Source organism: Camellia sinensis, chromosome 7 (genome assembly GCF_055761805.1).
Source record: "Camellia sinensis isolate YWXY chromosome 7, ASM5576180v1, whole genome shotgun sequence".
Lineage (NCBI taxonomy): Eukaryota > Viridiplantae > Streptophyta > Magnoliopsida > Ericales > Theaceae > Camellia > Camellia sinensis.
The window spans coordinates 66284007-66300301 of NC_138967.1; the positions used below are offsets into that span (position 1 = coordinate 66284007).

General features: G+C 36.1%; 1 protein-coding gene across 15 annotated transcripts in view; it reads left to right on the top strand.

Moving 5' to 3' along the window:
• LOC114305801 (signal peptide peptidase-like 3) overlaps positions 1 to 16295 on the top strand; it is a 101042-nt gene that overhangs the window by 14020 nt on the left and 70727 nt on the right. Inside the window, exon 6 of one of the 15 annotated variants that reach the window (XR_014335440.1) lies at positions 2388 to 3884. The exons of 13 other annotated variants lie outside the window; for them this stretch is intronic. The gene's annotated coding sequence lies outside the window, so the exon portion shown is untranslated. Of the gene's footprint in view, positions 1 to 2387; positions 3885 to 14450; positions 14557 to 16295 lie in introns of those variants that run through there. One more of the 15 variants, XM_082878073.1, reaches the window with a different exon arrangement.

The window sequence follows — 16295 nt, forward strand, 5'->3', positions numbered from 1 at the left end:
TGGATAGTAAATACAGTTTTGAAAACAGGGTTCAATTCCAAAATACGATATATATCACAAAAACTAAATTGACATACAGTTTGATAAAGACATTTTGTTTCAAAAAGAAGGTTCCACAGTTTAACAATTAAAATACTCATGCCTCTCAAGAACATGATAAATGACATTTTCCACTTAAAACAGATTACAACATGAACATCAATAATTTTTTGGGTACCAAGAAATAACAAGTAACATGCCACACAGTTCTCAAGGCTATAAGGCCCGTTGGATCCAATACCGAATTAAGAGTCATCCTCAGCGTGGCAACCCGGGCCTTTTCTCTAAGACAATCCGATTGAAGGTCATCTATCTTAGCCTAGGTCTTTTCCTTACAATTGTTGAGTACTAGAGTCATCACGGCCCAACCCGGATCTGTTCCCTAGTGGCTAGAGTCGCCACACACAGTGGAATAACTTCCCTGGACTAAAATATACAGATGGTCCCAATAATCAATACACATCAGTTTTGCAAAACATGGTAGTTCACCATTATAAACATGAGACCAAAACAAATAGTTTACAGTATGCCAAGTTCACACATGTTTCAAAAATAATTTGATTCCATTGATAATATAATAATTTATCAAACCAGTTTAGTCGTGAAATAACAATTATATTTTCCAACAGTTCAGGGTAGGGGACCATTTATAAAAATATATAGCATGAAACTACTTACCTGAAAACGAAATAATATAATCTTCGAATAGAGTATGAAAGTCCAACTAGTGCCCTGAACCAAGTATGAAAAGTACACGTCATTACTAATTTAAAAATGCTAAAGAGAATAATAAACTAAGTATCCCACACTAAAGCTCAGTAACACAGCTCAACCCCACTCACCGGTACTCTTAAATAATACCTAAGTTCATGTTCTTCAAGGTCTAAATTTACCCAAAACATGGGTTCCGATCGAAACTTAACTAAATGTAACTTTAAGATAAAACAGAATTTTAAACAAGCTTTCCCAATCTATTTGCTGACTTTGAAAATCACAAAACCCACTCTACGCTGTTCGAAAAATTCCAAAACCCTCCAGATATCAACTAATATATCCTAAGTTTCAAACTCAATTGGTTTTACTTGATTCGCTTATCAAAATAATTATCTACAATTAATTATACCCAAACAGATTGTTTTCTGCAACACTTTAAAGAATTTAATGGTTCTCTTAGTATATAGGAGCAACCAATGCAAGGCAAAAAATGTAAGAAACTAGACTCGTAACTGGTTCTAGTGATGCTAATTTGATGATTTTTAGATTTATATCCAAAGAGAACAACACTTCCGAAGTTACTGTTTTAAAACAGTTTTCTGGACAGATTTGAACGCAGCAATTAATATAGATTTTGACTCCCAAAAATTATGAGAAAATTCAGATATGCAATTCAATATGTAATTAATCTACTATAAAAATTTCAGTTCAAAATTCATTCGTTTGATATGGTTTCTTGATTTTTAAAATTTGTGACTCAGTACAGAATTTTTAGACTACAATTTACACCCTCTACGTTGCACTTTCACAATCCAACCCATTACCACCCAAACACACCTTCAGCCCTTCACCTTACCAAAGCCATACATGCTACCCTCAAAATAACCCCAGCACACAAGCCATACACTATACATGGGCACATTATTTTTGTTTCTCTCACGGTACTCAACATTACCCAAAATAGTGCCAAACGGCACATCACAATGAATAAAGAAGGGGAAAAAAATATAAAAGAAGAGACAAAACAATTAAAACATTAGTCTACCTTGAAGAATTTGCTTTAGATTCAAATGATTCCTAGAGACAACACAATGTAGCTTCTCTTTCCCTCTCTCCTTTCTTTCTCTCACGGCTGCTATGTGTTGAAAGTGTGGTGAAAAAAAATTATAATAAGGGTTAGGGCTTTTGTTAGGAAAACTAGGGTTGTTTTTTTATATATATATATATATATATATAAACGAAAGGTTTTAAATTATTATCTCTTTATATTATTTTATTTTCTCTCTCCATTAATTTAAATAAAATACAAATATTATTAGATCAAAATATGCTTACTAATTTGTCCCCTATTTTTTTTTTAAATAATAAATCTTGCCTCTAAATTAAAGACTTTCACCATAAATTTATTTTCGGTTTAAAATTAATTAAAAAACCCTCCAAATATTTAATTTGCATTTTAGGATTCACCATCAAAATATTTTAGATTGTAAAATTATTATTATTTAATTATTTATTTAATTTGTATATTTGGGTTCTCACAGTTAAGCTCTAAGTTAACGTCATGTTTTAAATTGATTTTATTAATAAATTTTGTGGTGTTTTTGAATTTCAACTTACCACATAATCTTGCATAGTTCTAGCTCAATGGAGCCTCAGGGGTCATGATGGTATCACTAAAACAATACCCTTTGGAAGTTCAGATAAGGTAAGTTGGATTAGACCTAACAGCTAAAGGCACATTTTATATATATTTATGTTTTCTAACTTTTCTTTTCACTATTTTACATCTGTAAATATATCTTGTAGACGAAACAAATAGTCTGTAGTCTTGATGGATGTGCTAGTCCAGTGCTCAACATAACTGATGAATTGCCCATGATTGTCATTAGGACATTGACTCAAGGGTCATGTGTACTGACCATGGGTTTTCGTCCTATTCTACCAATGGTACTTCTAGGTCAGTGCCTGTTTTTTTGTATTTTTGTACTTCAAGCCAAGGCAGGATGTTGACTTTGTGTTTCTCCTTGTGATTTCTTTGTCAGTTGGAACTGATGTAGGAGACTTCAGATCGTGGAAAGTTGGCTTGTAGGAGAAGCTTGTTTCATTAAGTTTTCGGATAAATGATGTTTGAAAATTGTTTATTTATTACATATAAATGATGGTTTTCCATGGAATAAGAGAATTGTTGAAGTTTTGGAAATTGTTGTTTAAATGTGTTGATATAGTCTTGAAATGACTAAGTTGTTGGAAATGTGGGAATTATGTTATCCCTCGGATGAATTGAAATAAAAGTATTTATTCACCATGTGAAATCGCATTGTGTTATTAATCATTGCATTGGCATATCAATTCATTTGATAATGAAGAGCTTTGAAATTTGAATTGAAAACTTTGCATTTAGAAAAGAATGTTAAGAAACAAGTTTGCATGAAATGGTTTTGGAGAAAATACGGTGGTAAATCTTGAAAGAGGTGTAGATTATAGGTGTCGAGCCTTCTAGTTAGTATTGATAAAAATGACAGATTATAGGTGTCGAGCTTTCCGGTTAATACCGGCAAAAATGACAAATTGATAGTACTTGTATAGTCTACTTGCAAACACCAACCTAGGGATTTACGGAGTCGTATTTATCGCCCCTTGAATAAAATTTGATAAATGTTGAGCAGTTGAAATTGCATAACATCATTGAGCATGATGGTTTTCGAAGGATGACGGTGTATTTTACTTTCAAAAAAGCATGGCATGGTATAGGCATTTCATCTCACGAGACTTGTATAAAATGTATATACTTTGTTAAGAATTTCCTACTGGGCATTATGCTCACCCTACGGGATTTTTGTGCGGGAAATGATGTGGTGATTCCGCCTAACAGAAGGCATGGAAGTGTGTGCAGAGAGCATAATGTGCTCATTCGTTGTGACTCTGATTGTAAGTCAAGAGTTTTGTATGTGTGGGTTTGAATAACCGTTTTGTGTAACTAGGCTCAAGCCTTGGAAACTTGTAAACTCTTGGGGGTATTTGTTGTTTAATTAATTGTTGTTGGATTAACTATATTACCGCATGAAGACTATTTATATCATGTAATACAAGTATGAGGATTTATTATCAGTTTTACTTTAAAGGGTCATGATTATTGTATTACCATTTGGGCATGAAAATTGGGGCGTTTCAACTTGGTATCAGAGCTATCGAGTTTGAATACTTGGAGCTCGTGGGAAGTGGTTGTTTAACCACTATGGGTTCATTTAGCATGCTTAGAAAGTGTTATACATTTTGTGACTATATGATAACATTCTTATGTGACTAAATGGGTATGGGATTGGACTTTTGAAATATTGTTTACGCCTGTTAAATTCCTTGAGGTCTCATTAGAAGGGTACTTGATCAATACTCGTTCTATTAAGAATTCTTGATTTTTCGTGGGACGGATCTCACCGTAAAAGAATAGTCCGTATGTGTTTACATGACTAAGTGCTTATGTGGAGTGAAATTGAATAGTGTATATGATAGAGAAATATATGGAATTGTGGTTGTCAAACGTGTGAGTCAAGTTACGAGCACATATGAGTTAATGTGTTAAATTATTTCTCTTGTATCCTTTGTTAGGATGTCAGGAATGGGTCAAGTCCGAGGTGGTAGAGGCGGGAGACTTGGTAGGGCTCGCCGGGGTGTGCATGAGGTACTGGTCCAAGAGATTCCGGTATAAGAGGAAGAGTCAGGCCAAGCTAATGTGGCCGAACAAGCGGAACAAGTGGGTCATATCGCAATAGGGACCCTAGCCCGAGAAATAGCAGGGGCTATGAACTTGTTGAGGGCGGAGAATCAAGCTCGAGAACACCGCGGAGTTTAGGGCGAGTTTTCTCACTAGAGAGTTTTTGCGGGCCAAACCAGATGAGTTTCATGGTGGCCCCGAGCCTAAGAAAGCGGATGAGTGGCTCGAACAAATTGTGAAGACGTTCGAGATGCTTCATATAGATGATAGCGAGTTAAGAGTGACTCTAGCGAGTTACTACCTTTAAGGAGATGCGGGTCAATAGTGGAAATATGCCAAGGGTAGAGTGGAGCCGTCATAGGAAGCCTTCGTGGTTGCTTTCCAAGATAAGTACTTACCTCCTCCTGGTAAGGAGAGATTGAGGCAAGAGTTCAAAGACCTCAAACAACTCGACATGACCGTGGCCGAGTTTGAGGCAGTCTTCTCTAGTTTATCTAGGTTTGCACCAGAGTTGGTGGCGACGGAAGAGCGCCGTTGCATTGAATTCGAGAAAAAGTTGAAATCCAAAATTTTCTTTAAGATTGTTGGGAACATGATTCAAAACTATGACCGTCTTGTAGAGTCGGCGGCATACGTAGAGATTTCCGCACAAGCCGAGGAGGAGAGGCTTCGGAGTTCGAGGCCTAGAGGCCAAGAGTCTCAAGGAGACTAGGTAGAATAAGAAGAGCAGGGGTACCTTTTCACCCCAGCTAGGGATGGCAATTTGAACCCAGCCCGACGGGGACCCGACCCCCCGACCCTGATTAGAACGGGTTTTCCTCGAAGATTATCCCCATAGGGCCGGGGATGGTATTAAAAATTAAATCTCCGATGATTTTCGGGCCGGGGGCGGTGATAGGTTCCCAATCCTAGCCCCGACCCGGTCCCACCCCGAAGTCCTCGACAATCCCGTGTGTATATATATATGTTTAAGCTTTATTATATATGTTTAAGCTATTATATATATTTTTTGATCAGAAGGCTATATCATCAGAAGGCTATATATCTAATATCTATTATATCTAATATCTATCATCAGTTCTCAACTCTCACTCTCTCTCTACTCTCAAGTTCTCAACACTCTCTCTCTCTCTCTCTCTCTCTTTAATCTCTGTGAGAGATGAATGAGCAGCTTGAGATGAATGAGCACCTTCAGATCGAAGCCGCGACGGAGAAATCTAGAGAGAAATCGGCGACAGAAGGCTCCTTCCAGATCTGAATCGCGATGAACATTTCTGCTTCGTCTCTAGATCTACAGCCACGGTTCTGAGATAATATATATACACACACACACACACACACACACATATATATATATGTATATACACACTGGTTCTCAAGATCTTGATATAGATATAGATATATATTTTGTTGTTGTTGATGTTGATGATGATGAATTTGTAGAATGTGTTGATGTTGATGATGATGATAGCTGCTGTGTTTGCTCTCTTTTTTTTTTTTTTTTTTTTTTTGGCTGGGGAATTTACGGGGTCGGGAAAACCCGATCCCCGTTAGGGGCGGTAACGGTGACGGAGATAAGTTCCCCGTCGGGGATCGAGGCCGGGGCCGGGGGTATTTTCACCATCGGGGATCGGGGACGGGGAGTGTGATCCCTGGCCCCGCCCCGCCCCGTTGCCATTCCTAACCCCAGCCCGAACCACAGCAATCTAAATCCACCAACAGGCTCATTCAGCTCAGAGCCACAAACAGGCTCATTCAGCTCAGGCTTCACGAGCAAATTAGGGAGTCGCTTCGGCTCAGTCAGTACAACAGGCCTATGTTCCGAGAATGAAGCAAGTTAATCAGGGGCGACGGGGGCGCGTGTATGCTACTATCGTGCCAGAACAGTTGCTAGAATCCTCAGTTGTGAGAGGTACTTTTGTTGTGTGCAATTCTTTGGCTAATGTGTTGATAGACACGGGTGCTTCTCATTCATTTATATCTACTGCATTTGTTTCTGCATTGGGGTTAGAAGTAGCACGGTTAGTGTCTCCATTCAGAGTAGAGTCACCTGTTGGGGATACAGTTGATTTAGACCAGGGTTGTCGTGATTGTGAAATAGAAGTTGCCGGGCGTCGACTTCCGTTTGCTTGTGTTGCTAGATATGTCGAGTTTTGATGACATTTTAGGCATGAATTGGTTGTGTTCTTATCAAGCTGTGATTGATTGTTACTGTTAGAGAGTTACGGTGTGCACTTCGAATGGTGATTGTTTCTATTTTCTGGGGAACTGAGTTGATAGAACCTTGTTGCCAGTTGTTGACCCTCGTAGTAGGAGCAAACTTAGTGGCCTTCTTGGAACTCTCTTGGATAGTGAGAGTGACGGGGCTCGTGTTGAGTTACCAAGGGTAGTTTGTGAATACCCGGATGTCTTTCCAGAAGATCTTACTAGTTTACCACCTCACCAGAAGGTCGAGTTCTCCATTGAATAGTGCCTGGCATGGCACCAATTTCTATGTCACCGTATAGATTTGCACCCACCGAATTACATGAGTTGAAGATTCAACTCCAAAAGCTTTTAAATAAGGGCTTCATTCGTCCTAGTACATCACCTTGGGGAGCACTGGCTCTCTTTGCGAAGAAGAAGGGTGGATCGTTGCGGTTGTGTATTGATTAGCGCAAGTTGAATAAATTTACAGTTAAGAACAAGTATCCTCTACCCAGAATAGATGATTTGTTTGACCAACTTAGAGGGTCTCGTTACTTCTCAAAAATAGATTTGAGGTCGGGGTACCATCAGTTGAGAGTCCGGGAGGAGGACATTCAGAAAACGGCCTTTCGTACGCGTTATGGCCACTGTGAATTCCTTGTAATGCCTTTTGGATTGACCAATGCACCGGCTTCTTTTATGGATTTGATGAATAGAATTTTTCGGGAATACTTGGACCGTTTTGTGGTCGTTTTTGTGGACGACATCTTAATTTATTCAACCTCCAAGGAGGAACACGAGACTCACTTGCGAGTAGTGCTGGGTTTACTTAGTGAGCACCAATTGTATGCCAAATTTGAGAAATACGAGTTTTGGTTAACTGAGGTGAAGTTTTTGGGGCATGTAGTGTCTAGAGAGGGAGTAACTGTGGACTCCTCAAAGATAGATGCCGTACAGGATTGGGAACAACCCAAGAATGTTTTCGAGATCCGGAGTTTCTTGGGATTAGTGGGGTATTATCGATGTTTTGTAAGGGACTTCTCTGGACTAGCTGTACCTTTGACTAAGTTGACTAGGAAGGGTATCAAGTTTGTGTGGAATGAGACTTGTGAAAAGTCTTTTCAAGAACTTAAGACTAGATTGACTACAGCACCGGTCTTGATACTTCAGGAAAGGGGTTCAAATTACACCGTCTATTTTGATGCGTCAGGGGATGGACTTTGTTGTGTCTTGATGCAAGAGGGAAAAGTTGTGGCCTACGGATCACGACAATTGAAAACCCACGAGAAGAATTACCCCACCTATGATTTAGAATTAGCGGCGGTGATTTTTGCCTTGAAAATTTGGAGGCATTACTTGTATGGTGAGAAATTTGAGGTTTTCTCCAATCATAAGAGTCTAAAGTACTTATTTTCTCAAAAAGACTTGAATTTATGTCAACGAAGGTGGACGGAATTTATGAAGGATTATGACTTTGAGTTACGCTATCATCCGGGGAAGGCCAATGTAGTAGCCGATGCTTTGAGTCGGAAATCTGTGAGTAGTTTGGCAAGTGTGGCCATTCGGGAATGGGTTATGTTAGGTGAAATTGGCAAGTTTGATTTACACTTGGGTGAGTCCAGCGAGAGTGCTACCTTGTTTACTTTGAATGCTCAATCTACCTTGGTTAGTAAGGTCATAGAGGCACAACGAGGAGACCGTAATGTGGAATCAATCTGTGTTAAGATTTCTAATGGGAAGGAAGAGAAAGGTTTGAACGTTCGCTCGGATCTGAGTGTACGTTACTTAGACCGTTTGTTTGTACCAGAATCTTGTAGAGAGGAAGTACTTCGGGAGTTCCATCACTCACGCCTTGCGGTACATCCGGGAGGCACCAAAATGTACCATGATCTTAGTCGTCAGTTTTGGTGGAGGGGTATGAAGCGAGATGTCGCTTTATTTGTATCGAAGTGCCTTACTTGTCAACAAGTGAAGGCCGAACACCTAAGACCAGCGGGTTTGTTACAACCCTTACCGATAGCCGAGTGGAAATGGGAGGGTGTTACTATGGATTTTGTTGTTGGGCTTCCTAGAATGTAGTGAGGCAATGACGCCGTTTGGGTGATTATTGATACGTTGACTAAATCTACCCATTTCATTCCGATGTGCACCACCGACTCAGTTGAACGCTTGGCAGAGTTGTACATTAGAGAGATAGTTCGACTTCATGGAGTCCCTGTGACTATTGTGTCGGATAGAGATCCTCTTTTTACTGCCCGGTTATGGCAAAGCCTTCAAGAGGCATTGGGAACTAAGTTGACTCTTTGCACCGCTTATCATCCTCAAACCGATGGACAGTCGGAGCGTACTATTCAAATTTTGGAGGACATGCTTAGAGCTTGTGTCCTTGACTTTAGGGGGCCTTGAGAGAGGCACTTACCATTGATTGAGTTTGCTTACAACAATAGTTATCAAACTAGTATTGGGATGGCACCATTTGAGGCTTTGTATGGCCGACCTTGTAGATCACCGGTTTGTTGGGCTGAAGTGGGTGATGCACCGTTACTGGGTCTGAAAATTGTTAGAGAGACAATCGAGAAAGTTGTTCTCATTCGGAAGAGGTTAGCTACGGCCCAAAGCCGACAAAAGAGTTATGCCGATAAGAGAAGACAACCTTTATCTTTTGAAGTTGGTGACCATGTGTTTCTAAAAATCTCACTAAGGCGGGGTTTGATGAGATTTGGTAAGAGTGGTAAATTATCTCAAAGGTTCATTGGGCCTTTTGAGATCTTAGAACGAATTGGGGAAGTGGCATACCGGTTAGCTTTACCGCCATAACTTTCAGGAGTTCATAATGTATTTTATGTATCTATGCTTAGGAAGTATAAACCCGACCCTTCTCATGTTCTTGATTGGGTTGACTTGGAGGTAGATGAGGATGCCTCTTACAAAGAACGACCGGTTCAAATATTAGATACCTGGGAGCAAGTGTTACGGGGTAAAACTATACCGTTGGTAAAAGTGTTGTGGAGACGCCATGGGGTTGAGGAGGCAACGTGGGAACGGGGGGTGGAAATCTGCTCCAAATATCTGGATTTGTTTGAAAATGCTTAAGTTGCTTTTCTTTGTAATATTCCCTAGTGTTTGAGGGAAATGTATAGAAATTGTAAAATACATGTTGTTATGTATGTTTTATTTTAAGATGAAGTTGTTATGGGTTATCATTACCTTTGGAAGAACTTTATGTTGATGAGTAATTGAGAGGTTGTTGATAATGAGGTAACCATGATGTAATGGTGAGATTTAGTTGAGAGCTAATGTTGTGATTTGGAAATGAAAAAGCGTGGTTTTGATCGCTTGAAAAATCTTTATTCGGGTAGTTTGGTTTAATTTCGGGGATGAAATTCTCTAAGGGGGGAGGTTGTAACGATCTCGGTTTTGACCCGTCTCTTGTGATGTTCTGGACTCGGGTTTGTATTGTTTGAATGGTGGTTCATGTCGTGTTTCCCTTGTCTTTCCCTCATTGTTGGTTATTGGGTTGTAGTTGTGTGTTTGGAAATGGTTGGTTGCTTGTTTTTCCAAACTTTTAGTTGCCCAAAATTTGGTTCTTTCGCTCGAGCGGGGCTTTCTACGCTCGAGCGGGCTTTTGAAATTTTGCTCTACGCTCGAGGGGACATTCGGGCGCTCGAGCGGGGTCTTTGTCTGCAAAAGTGCTGGAGGAGCGTATTTTACGCTTGAGCGGGGCTTTCCACGCTTGAGCGGACCATGTTTTACCAGCTCGTGAAAGTAACATTTCAGATCACTTTTTGCAATCCTCTCTCTCTCTCTAAAACTCTCCAAGATCTAGATCTAGAGTTTCTCTCTCTAAAAGTCACCTTCTCTCTTTGATTTCTCCAAATCCATTGGGAGTTAGATCGAAGTTCTTCATCAAAGTTGTGTAACTTCTCGAGAGCTTCGTTGTGTGCGGTGGAGATTGAGTTTCGACACCGTAAATTTTGGGGTTTCATCTCTATTCTTCTTCAATACTTGAGGTGCTCATCTCTATTTTTCTTCAATACACTGTAATAAAAATAATCTACCACCCTATGTGGGTATATCAATTTTGTTAAAAAAAGACAACCGATCAAATTTATCAAAAGATGACAACCGACCAATATCACATATCTCAAAAGAATACAACCGACAATTCACCAATATCAAATTTGTCAAAAAATGAATAGTGGTGAACTGGATTTTCCAAACGTGAATAGTAAAATTTTCAAAATATTTCGTAAAGTCAAATATGGCACAATACCTTCTATTTAAATAATATTTATAACAAATACATCAAATAATATATATTTTAAACAGATAATATTTTGTGACAAAGAATATAAGATATATATATTAAAAAAATAATTTATCAAATAATATTATAAATATCATCAAAATTAAACCATATGATTAACAATGAGTACTCCTTGAGCCACCACTGTAGCCATTAAACTGATGACCCTTGCCATGTGAAGATTGTTGCGTGACTAGAGCAGAACGATCAGGAATATATAAGTCGCAGAAAACTCTAAGAGCTATCCCTAGAAGTAACACGTAAAACGCTAGAATAGACTTCAACAAGAGGTGGAAGCTCGGCAACTGCTAGAATCTGAGAATAGACAGCTCAAACTCAGGCCTCAATCCAATCAGAAATTTTATCATAACCATTTATTGTTGACATCATTAGTAAGCGGGAGAAAAGAAAACAAATAATTACTCTGATTAAGGGCCACACACTGCCTCTAAGATGAAAAGCAAAAAATCTACTCTGATTTAAACATGCGTACTTACATCAATGTTGAGTTTAGCTGGCTAGTTGCTTCAACTGCTGTACTTATCCTGAATGCAAATATATCAATCATTTGCATCCTAGATATTTCTTTTGTGGCATATATATGTTGGAAGTTGTTGGAAAATAATGATTTTTTGGCAACTTTAATTCGAAATTAAAGTGGGACCCAATCACCGGTTAGGGTGGGTCTAAGTAGTTTGCATTCTCTCAAGTGAGAAGATTACAATATAAAAATGATTGGTCGAAACTATTGAGGTGTGAATGAGAATTGTCTCATAAAGTGGACATCAATAAAAGTTGGGCTTAGATTTGGACTTAGTCTTAGTTTAGACTGAGCCTAGACTTGTACTTGTGCTGGTGCATGTGTTGGGTTTAGTCGTGGACTTAGACTTAGACTTAGACTTAGACTTAATCTTAATCTTGAGCTAAGTAATGTTGTGTTGGGCTTAATTTGTGCATGTGTTTGAGAATTGGGTTTGGATCGGGTTGTGACCCAACATTGGTATCCACTGTGTGACCCATCTAGTTGATTTATTCAAACATCATTATATACATATTTATTTATATATATTAAACACATGGGAGGTTAAGACCTTTGTAATTCTCATCTTTTGATGATGGAGTTGATGACCATATTAGTGGCCATAGGTTTTCAACCTTTGTAACTCTAGCCCTAATGGCTACAATTGATGGCCATGGTTAATGGCATTTGATGAGCCTATTGATGTATAGCCTTTATGGCTAGAGATTCCCCTACTTGTATAAATAGAGGCCTTTCCCCTCAAACTTGAAATATATAAGTTTTGAGAGTTTTTTGATGGAAAATAGAGATGGTTTTTTAATAAAGAGTTGGAGATGGTTTTACACCAAAGAAAATTTTCCTATCTTCTTTTGCTAGTCCCTTCTTTGGTTGTTGTTAGAGAGAGTGCAACCATTATCAAGTTCGCCGAAGCTATTCAGAAGGTACTTCTGCATTAGCTGGTTTTGACTGTCGTATTCTGGGAGACAGAAGTCGACATACCTCCAGCACCTATGGTGAGGCGGCTAATCTGTTTTAAGGACACTGTGGTATACATAGGATTCGGTTTGCTTCCTACTACTAATTTTATTTTATTATGAATTTCTGTAAATTTTAGTATGTTTTTATTCTAAAATTCAAAGTGGTTGTTCAATATGAATCTATGTATTTGATTTAAGTACACAATTTTACAACAGAAATAATATTCACACGTATATTAGTTGCTTATTGCTTGATATACACTTCTTACAAGGTTGATGATACAAGTCAATTAACAATTTTAAGTCACGAATAAACTGTCATTTTATTTCTGATCATCTAAAATTTGGTCAAAATACATCGGATTCACATTCTCAACTTTTATTATTATTTTATTTTTTAAGCCTGTGTTTTGGCAAGTTGGGTTCAGGCTAAATTAGCCACTAAATGACAAAAGTGGCTAATTTAGCCACATCCGGACAAAAGCATGACAGGAGCATGGCTGCAACAATTTTACAGGTAAATTTACCATATTACCCCACATGAAAGAGGGGCGACGTCAGCCCACACAAAGTAAAAAAAAAAAAAAAAATTCAAATCAGGCTTTTTACCAGGAAAAATAAAGAAAGTTAAAAAAGAAATTAAAAACATTTTTTTTGTTTTTTGTTAAAATATTTTATGAATATAAATTTAAACTATATTTTATAAAAAAAATTTTAAATTTTTTTTTTTTTTTTTTATGTATTTGGTTATGATTTAAGTGTAGAGTTGTGAAAGTAGTATGGAATTTCGAGTTATGTGTTTGGTTATGAGTTAACTCAATAATTTATTAATTGAGTTTTATTTTATGTGTTTGGTTACGACTTGAGTGTAGAGTTGTTTTTAAATTTAAAATATTAACATTTTAAATTATTTAAATTTTTTGAATATTTAAATTATTTAAATTTTGTTGTTAAAATAATTTTTTGAATATTTAAATTGATTAAATTTTTACAATTGAAATATTTTTTGAATATTTAATTTAAATTTTTTAGATTATTTACATTATTTACAAATAAATAAAACAAATGAAAATCCATTTTTGAAATATAAAAATAAATTAATATGGGTTAATAAAAAAATGCCAAAATCGTAAATTAAAAAAAAATAACGACAAAAATATGCTTCATTGAATTTTTTTTTTAAAAACAAAACATGAAAACATAAATTACCATTCGCCACGTAATTAAATAAGGCAATAAAAATAAAAATAAATAAGGCAAAAAATAAATAATTAATGTATAAAACAATAAATAAAAATAAATATGGCAAAAAAATAATAAATAAGGAAAAAATAAATAATTAATGTATAAAACAATATATAAAAATAAATATGGCAAAAATATAAATAAATAAGGCAAAAAATAAATAATTAATGTATAAAACAATAAATAAAAATAAATATGGCAAAAAAAAAAATAATTAATGTATAAAACAATATATAAAAATAAATATGGCAAAAATATAAATAAATAAGGCAAAAAATAAATAATTAATGTATAAAACAATAAATAAAAATAAATATGGCAAAAAAATAAATAAATAAGGAAAAAAATAAATAATTAATGTATAAAACAATATATAAAAATAAATATGGCAAAAATATAAATAAATAAAGCAAAAAATAAATAATTAATGTATAAAACAATAAATAAAAATAAATATGGCAAAAATATAAACCAACAATTTCGGACCTTTTCGGAAGCTGACGTGGACTTTGCAAAATTACAGATATATGTGGCTCAAGGGCAATCAAGGGTACTTTGGTAAATTAATAGGAAGACACCTTACCAAAAAGTCAAAAAGCCAAAAAGTCTTTTCCACATCAGGCTTTTTAGCCCCAGGCTAAAATAGCCAAAAAGTCAAAAAGTCAAAAAGCCAATCCACTTTCCAAACAGAGGCTAAATTTAGCCAACTTGATATTTTTTTTTATATTTTTTTTTTATTGCTCAAAGTGACAATGCTTTTGAGAATTCCAAAACTTTTTGATCCTTGGGGTGGTTACAATATGATTGGCTTTGGAGACATTCTCTTTCCTGGTCTCGTTGTTTCATTTGCTCTAAGGTATTTTTAGTTCATGCTTTAACATTCTAAGCCTCCGTTTGGGAGGTGAGTTGGCTTTTTGACTTTTTGACTTTTTTAGCTATTTTAGCCTGGGCTTAAAAGCTTGGTTTGGGAAGGGCTTTTTGGCTTTTTGACTTTTTTGAATTTTTTTGTGAGAGAAGAATGTAATGATTATGGGTTGGATGTGATGTTTTGTTTGTTATGACTAAAATAGTCTATTTTGTTTTTTGTGGCTAAAATAGCCAAAAAAGCCTAAACCATGGCTTCCCAAACGAAGCCTAAATAAATAGTTAAGTGGAGGTGTTGAACTATTGCTTGATAGAAAATTTTCCATTTGAAATTCTCAAAATTATATTGTGGGCTCTCCAAATGTGTTTTAGTTGGGTTAAAAAAAAAAAGTGGAAGTCATTCTAGTTGGGATAGGAGATCTCCCTAGTATATATAAAACCATGTAATGTTTCTAATCTAATTAAAATATGTTATGGAGAATTTTCAGAGCTTTTGAATCTTCTAAAATGTCATGTGTTCATAACTTTAAACTGACTTGCCGGTTGATCTATCCTCTACATTTTGCTTCTTGTTCTTTCCCTTTACGAAGTAACAATTAAGAGTTGTGGCCCTTGATTTTTCTTCTAAAATGTCATCTTGTGAAATAATACGGAAGTGCCTCTTATCATAAGTCAAGAAGTAGAGCTCCTCATAGAGAAGAGAAGAAGAAGAGGTTAGACTCAAGCTTCATCAACATATTGAATCATTCATCAATTCTAGGTAAGATTTCTAAGTAAATTCTTGTGGATAATCCTTCCCACAACATGAATTAAGAAAGAATTGGAGTCAATTGCTTTTAATTTGAATGAATTAAGGAATAGGTTGAAGATCATGAGCTAAGTTGATAAACATGACAAACAATTTCAAACTTTCTTCAAATTGAGTTTAAGTTTGAAAACTTTGATGTATTTGAGTTGTAAACTTGCATGCACCATTAGTTTTGAAAAGATTTGGGCCATTCAATTTTATACCATGAAGAAGAGAAAGAAAAAGTTTTGAAAACATTAAGTTCCATTTTTGTTTTCTAGTTTTGAAAGATTATACATATCGATTTTGTTTTTATCTTTAGGTCAATCAAGAGTTGTTCCTTGTTACCTTTGTGTTGTGACTGTACACTTATGAGGAAGTGCAAGTTGCGGGTTGAATCGTGAAGGGTAGGCCGAGAGGAGAGGTATTGGATTTACAACCAGTCATGCCTGCCTTGGCCAAGGTCTCATAATATGCATACTTATGTTAAGAAAGAAAGAAACCAATGGGAGTAGTACTGACAGAAATAGCAAGAAAATAGGATAGAAAACCAAGATCTTTAAGGGCAAACACAATAACTCATTTCAAGAAATTACATTTTTGGCGATTAAATTTGGCTAATAAAAAAACTTTACTCACCAAAAGTTAAAGAGTTGGTGACCAAAAATTATATTAGTCGGCAAAAGTACAAGAGTTAGCTACTAATTTTTTTTAGTCGGGATATATTGATTATTGGTGACTAAAAAAAATGTAGTTGCTAAAAATGCCATAATTAGTGACTAAAAAAATTGTTGGTTGCTAAATATGCCATAATTGTTGACAAAAAAAAAAAAATTTAATCGCCGTATAGTTATTTTTGGCTACTAAAATTATTTAGTCGCCAAATGAAAAATAAAAATTTATTTTATATATTTAGCGACCAAACATTTGGTAGGTAAAAACTT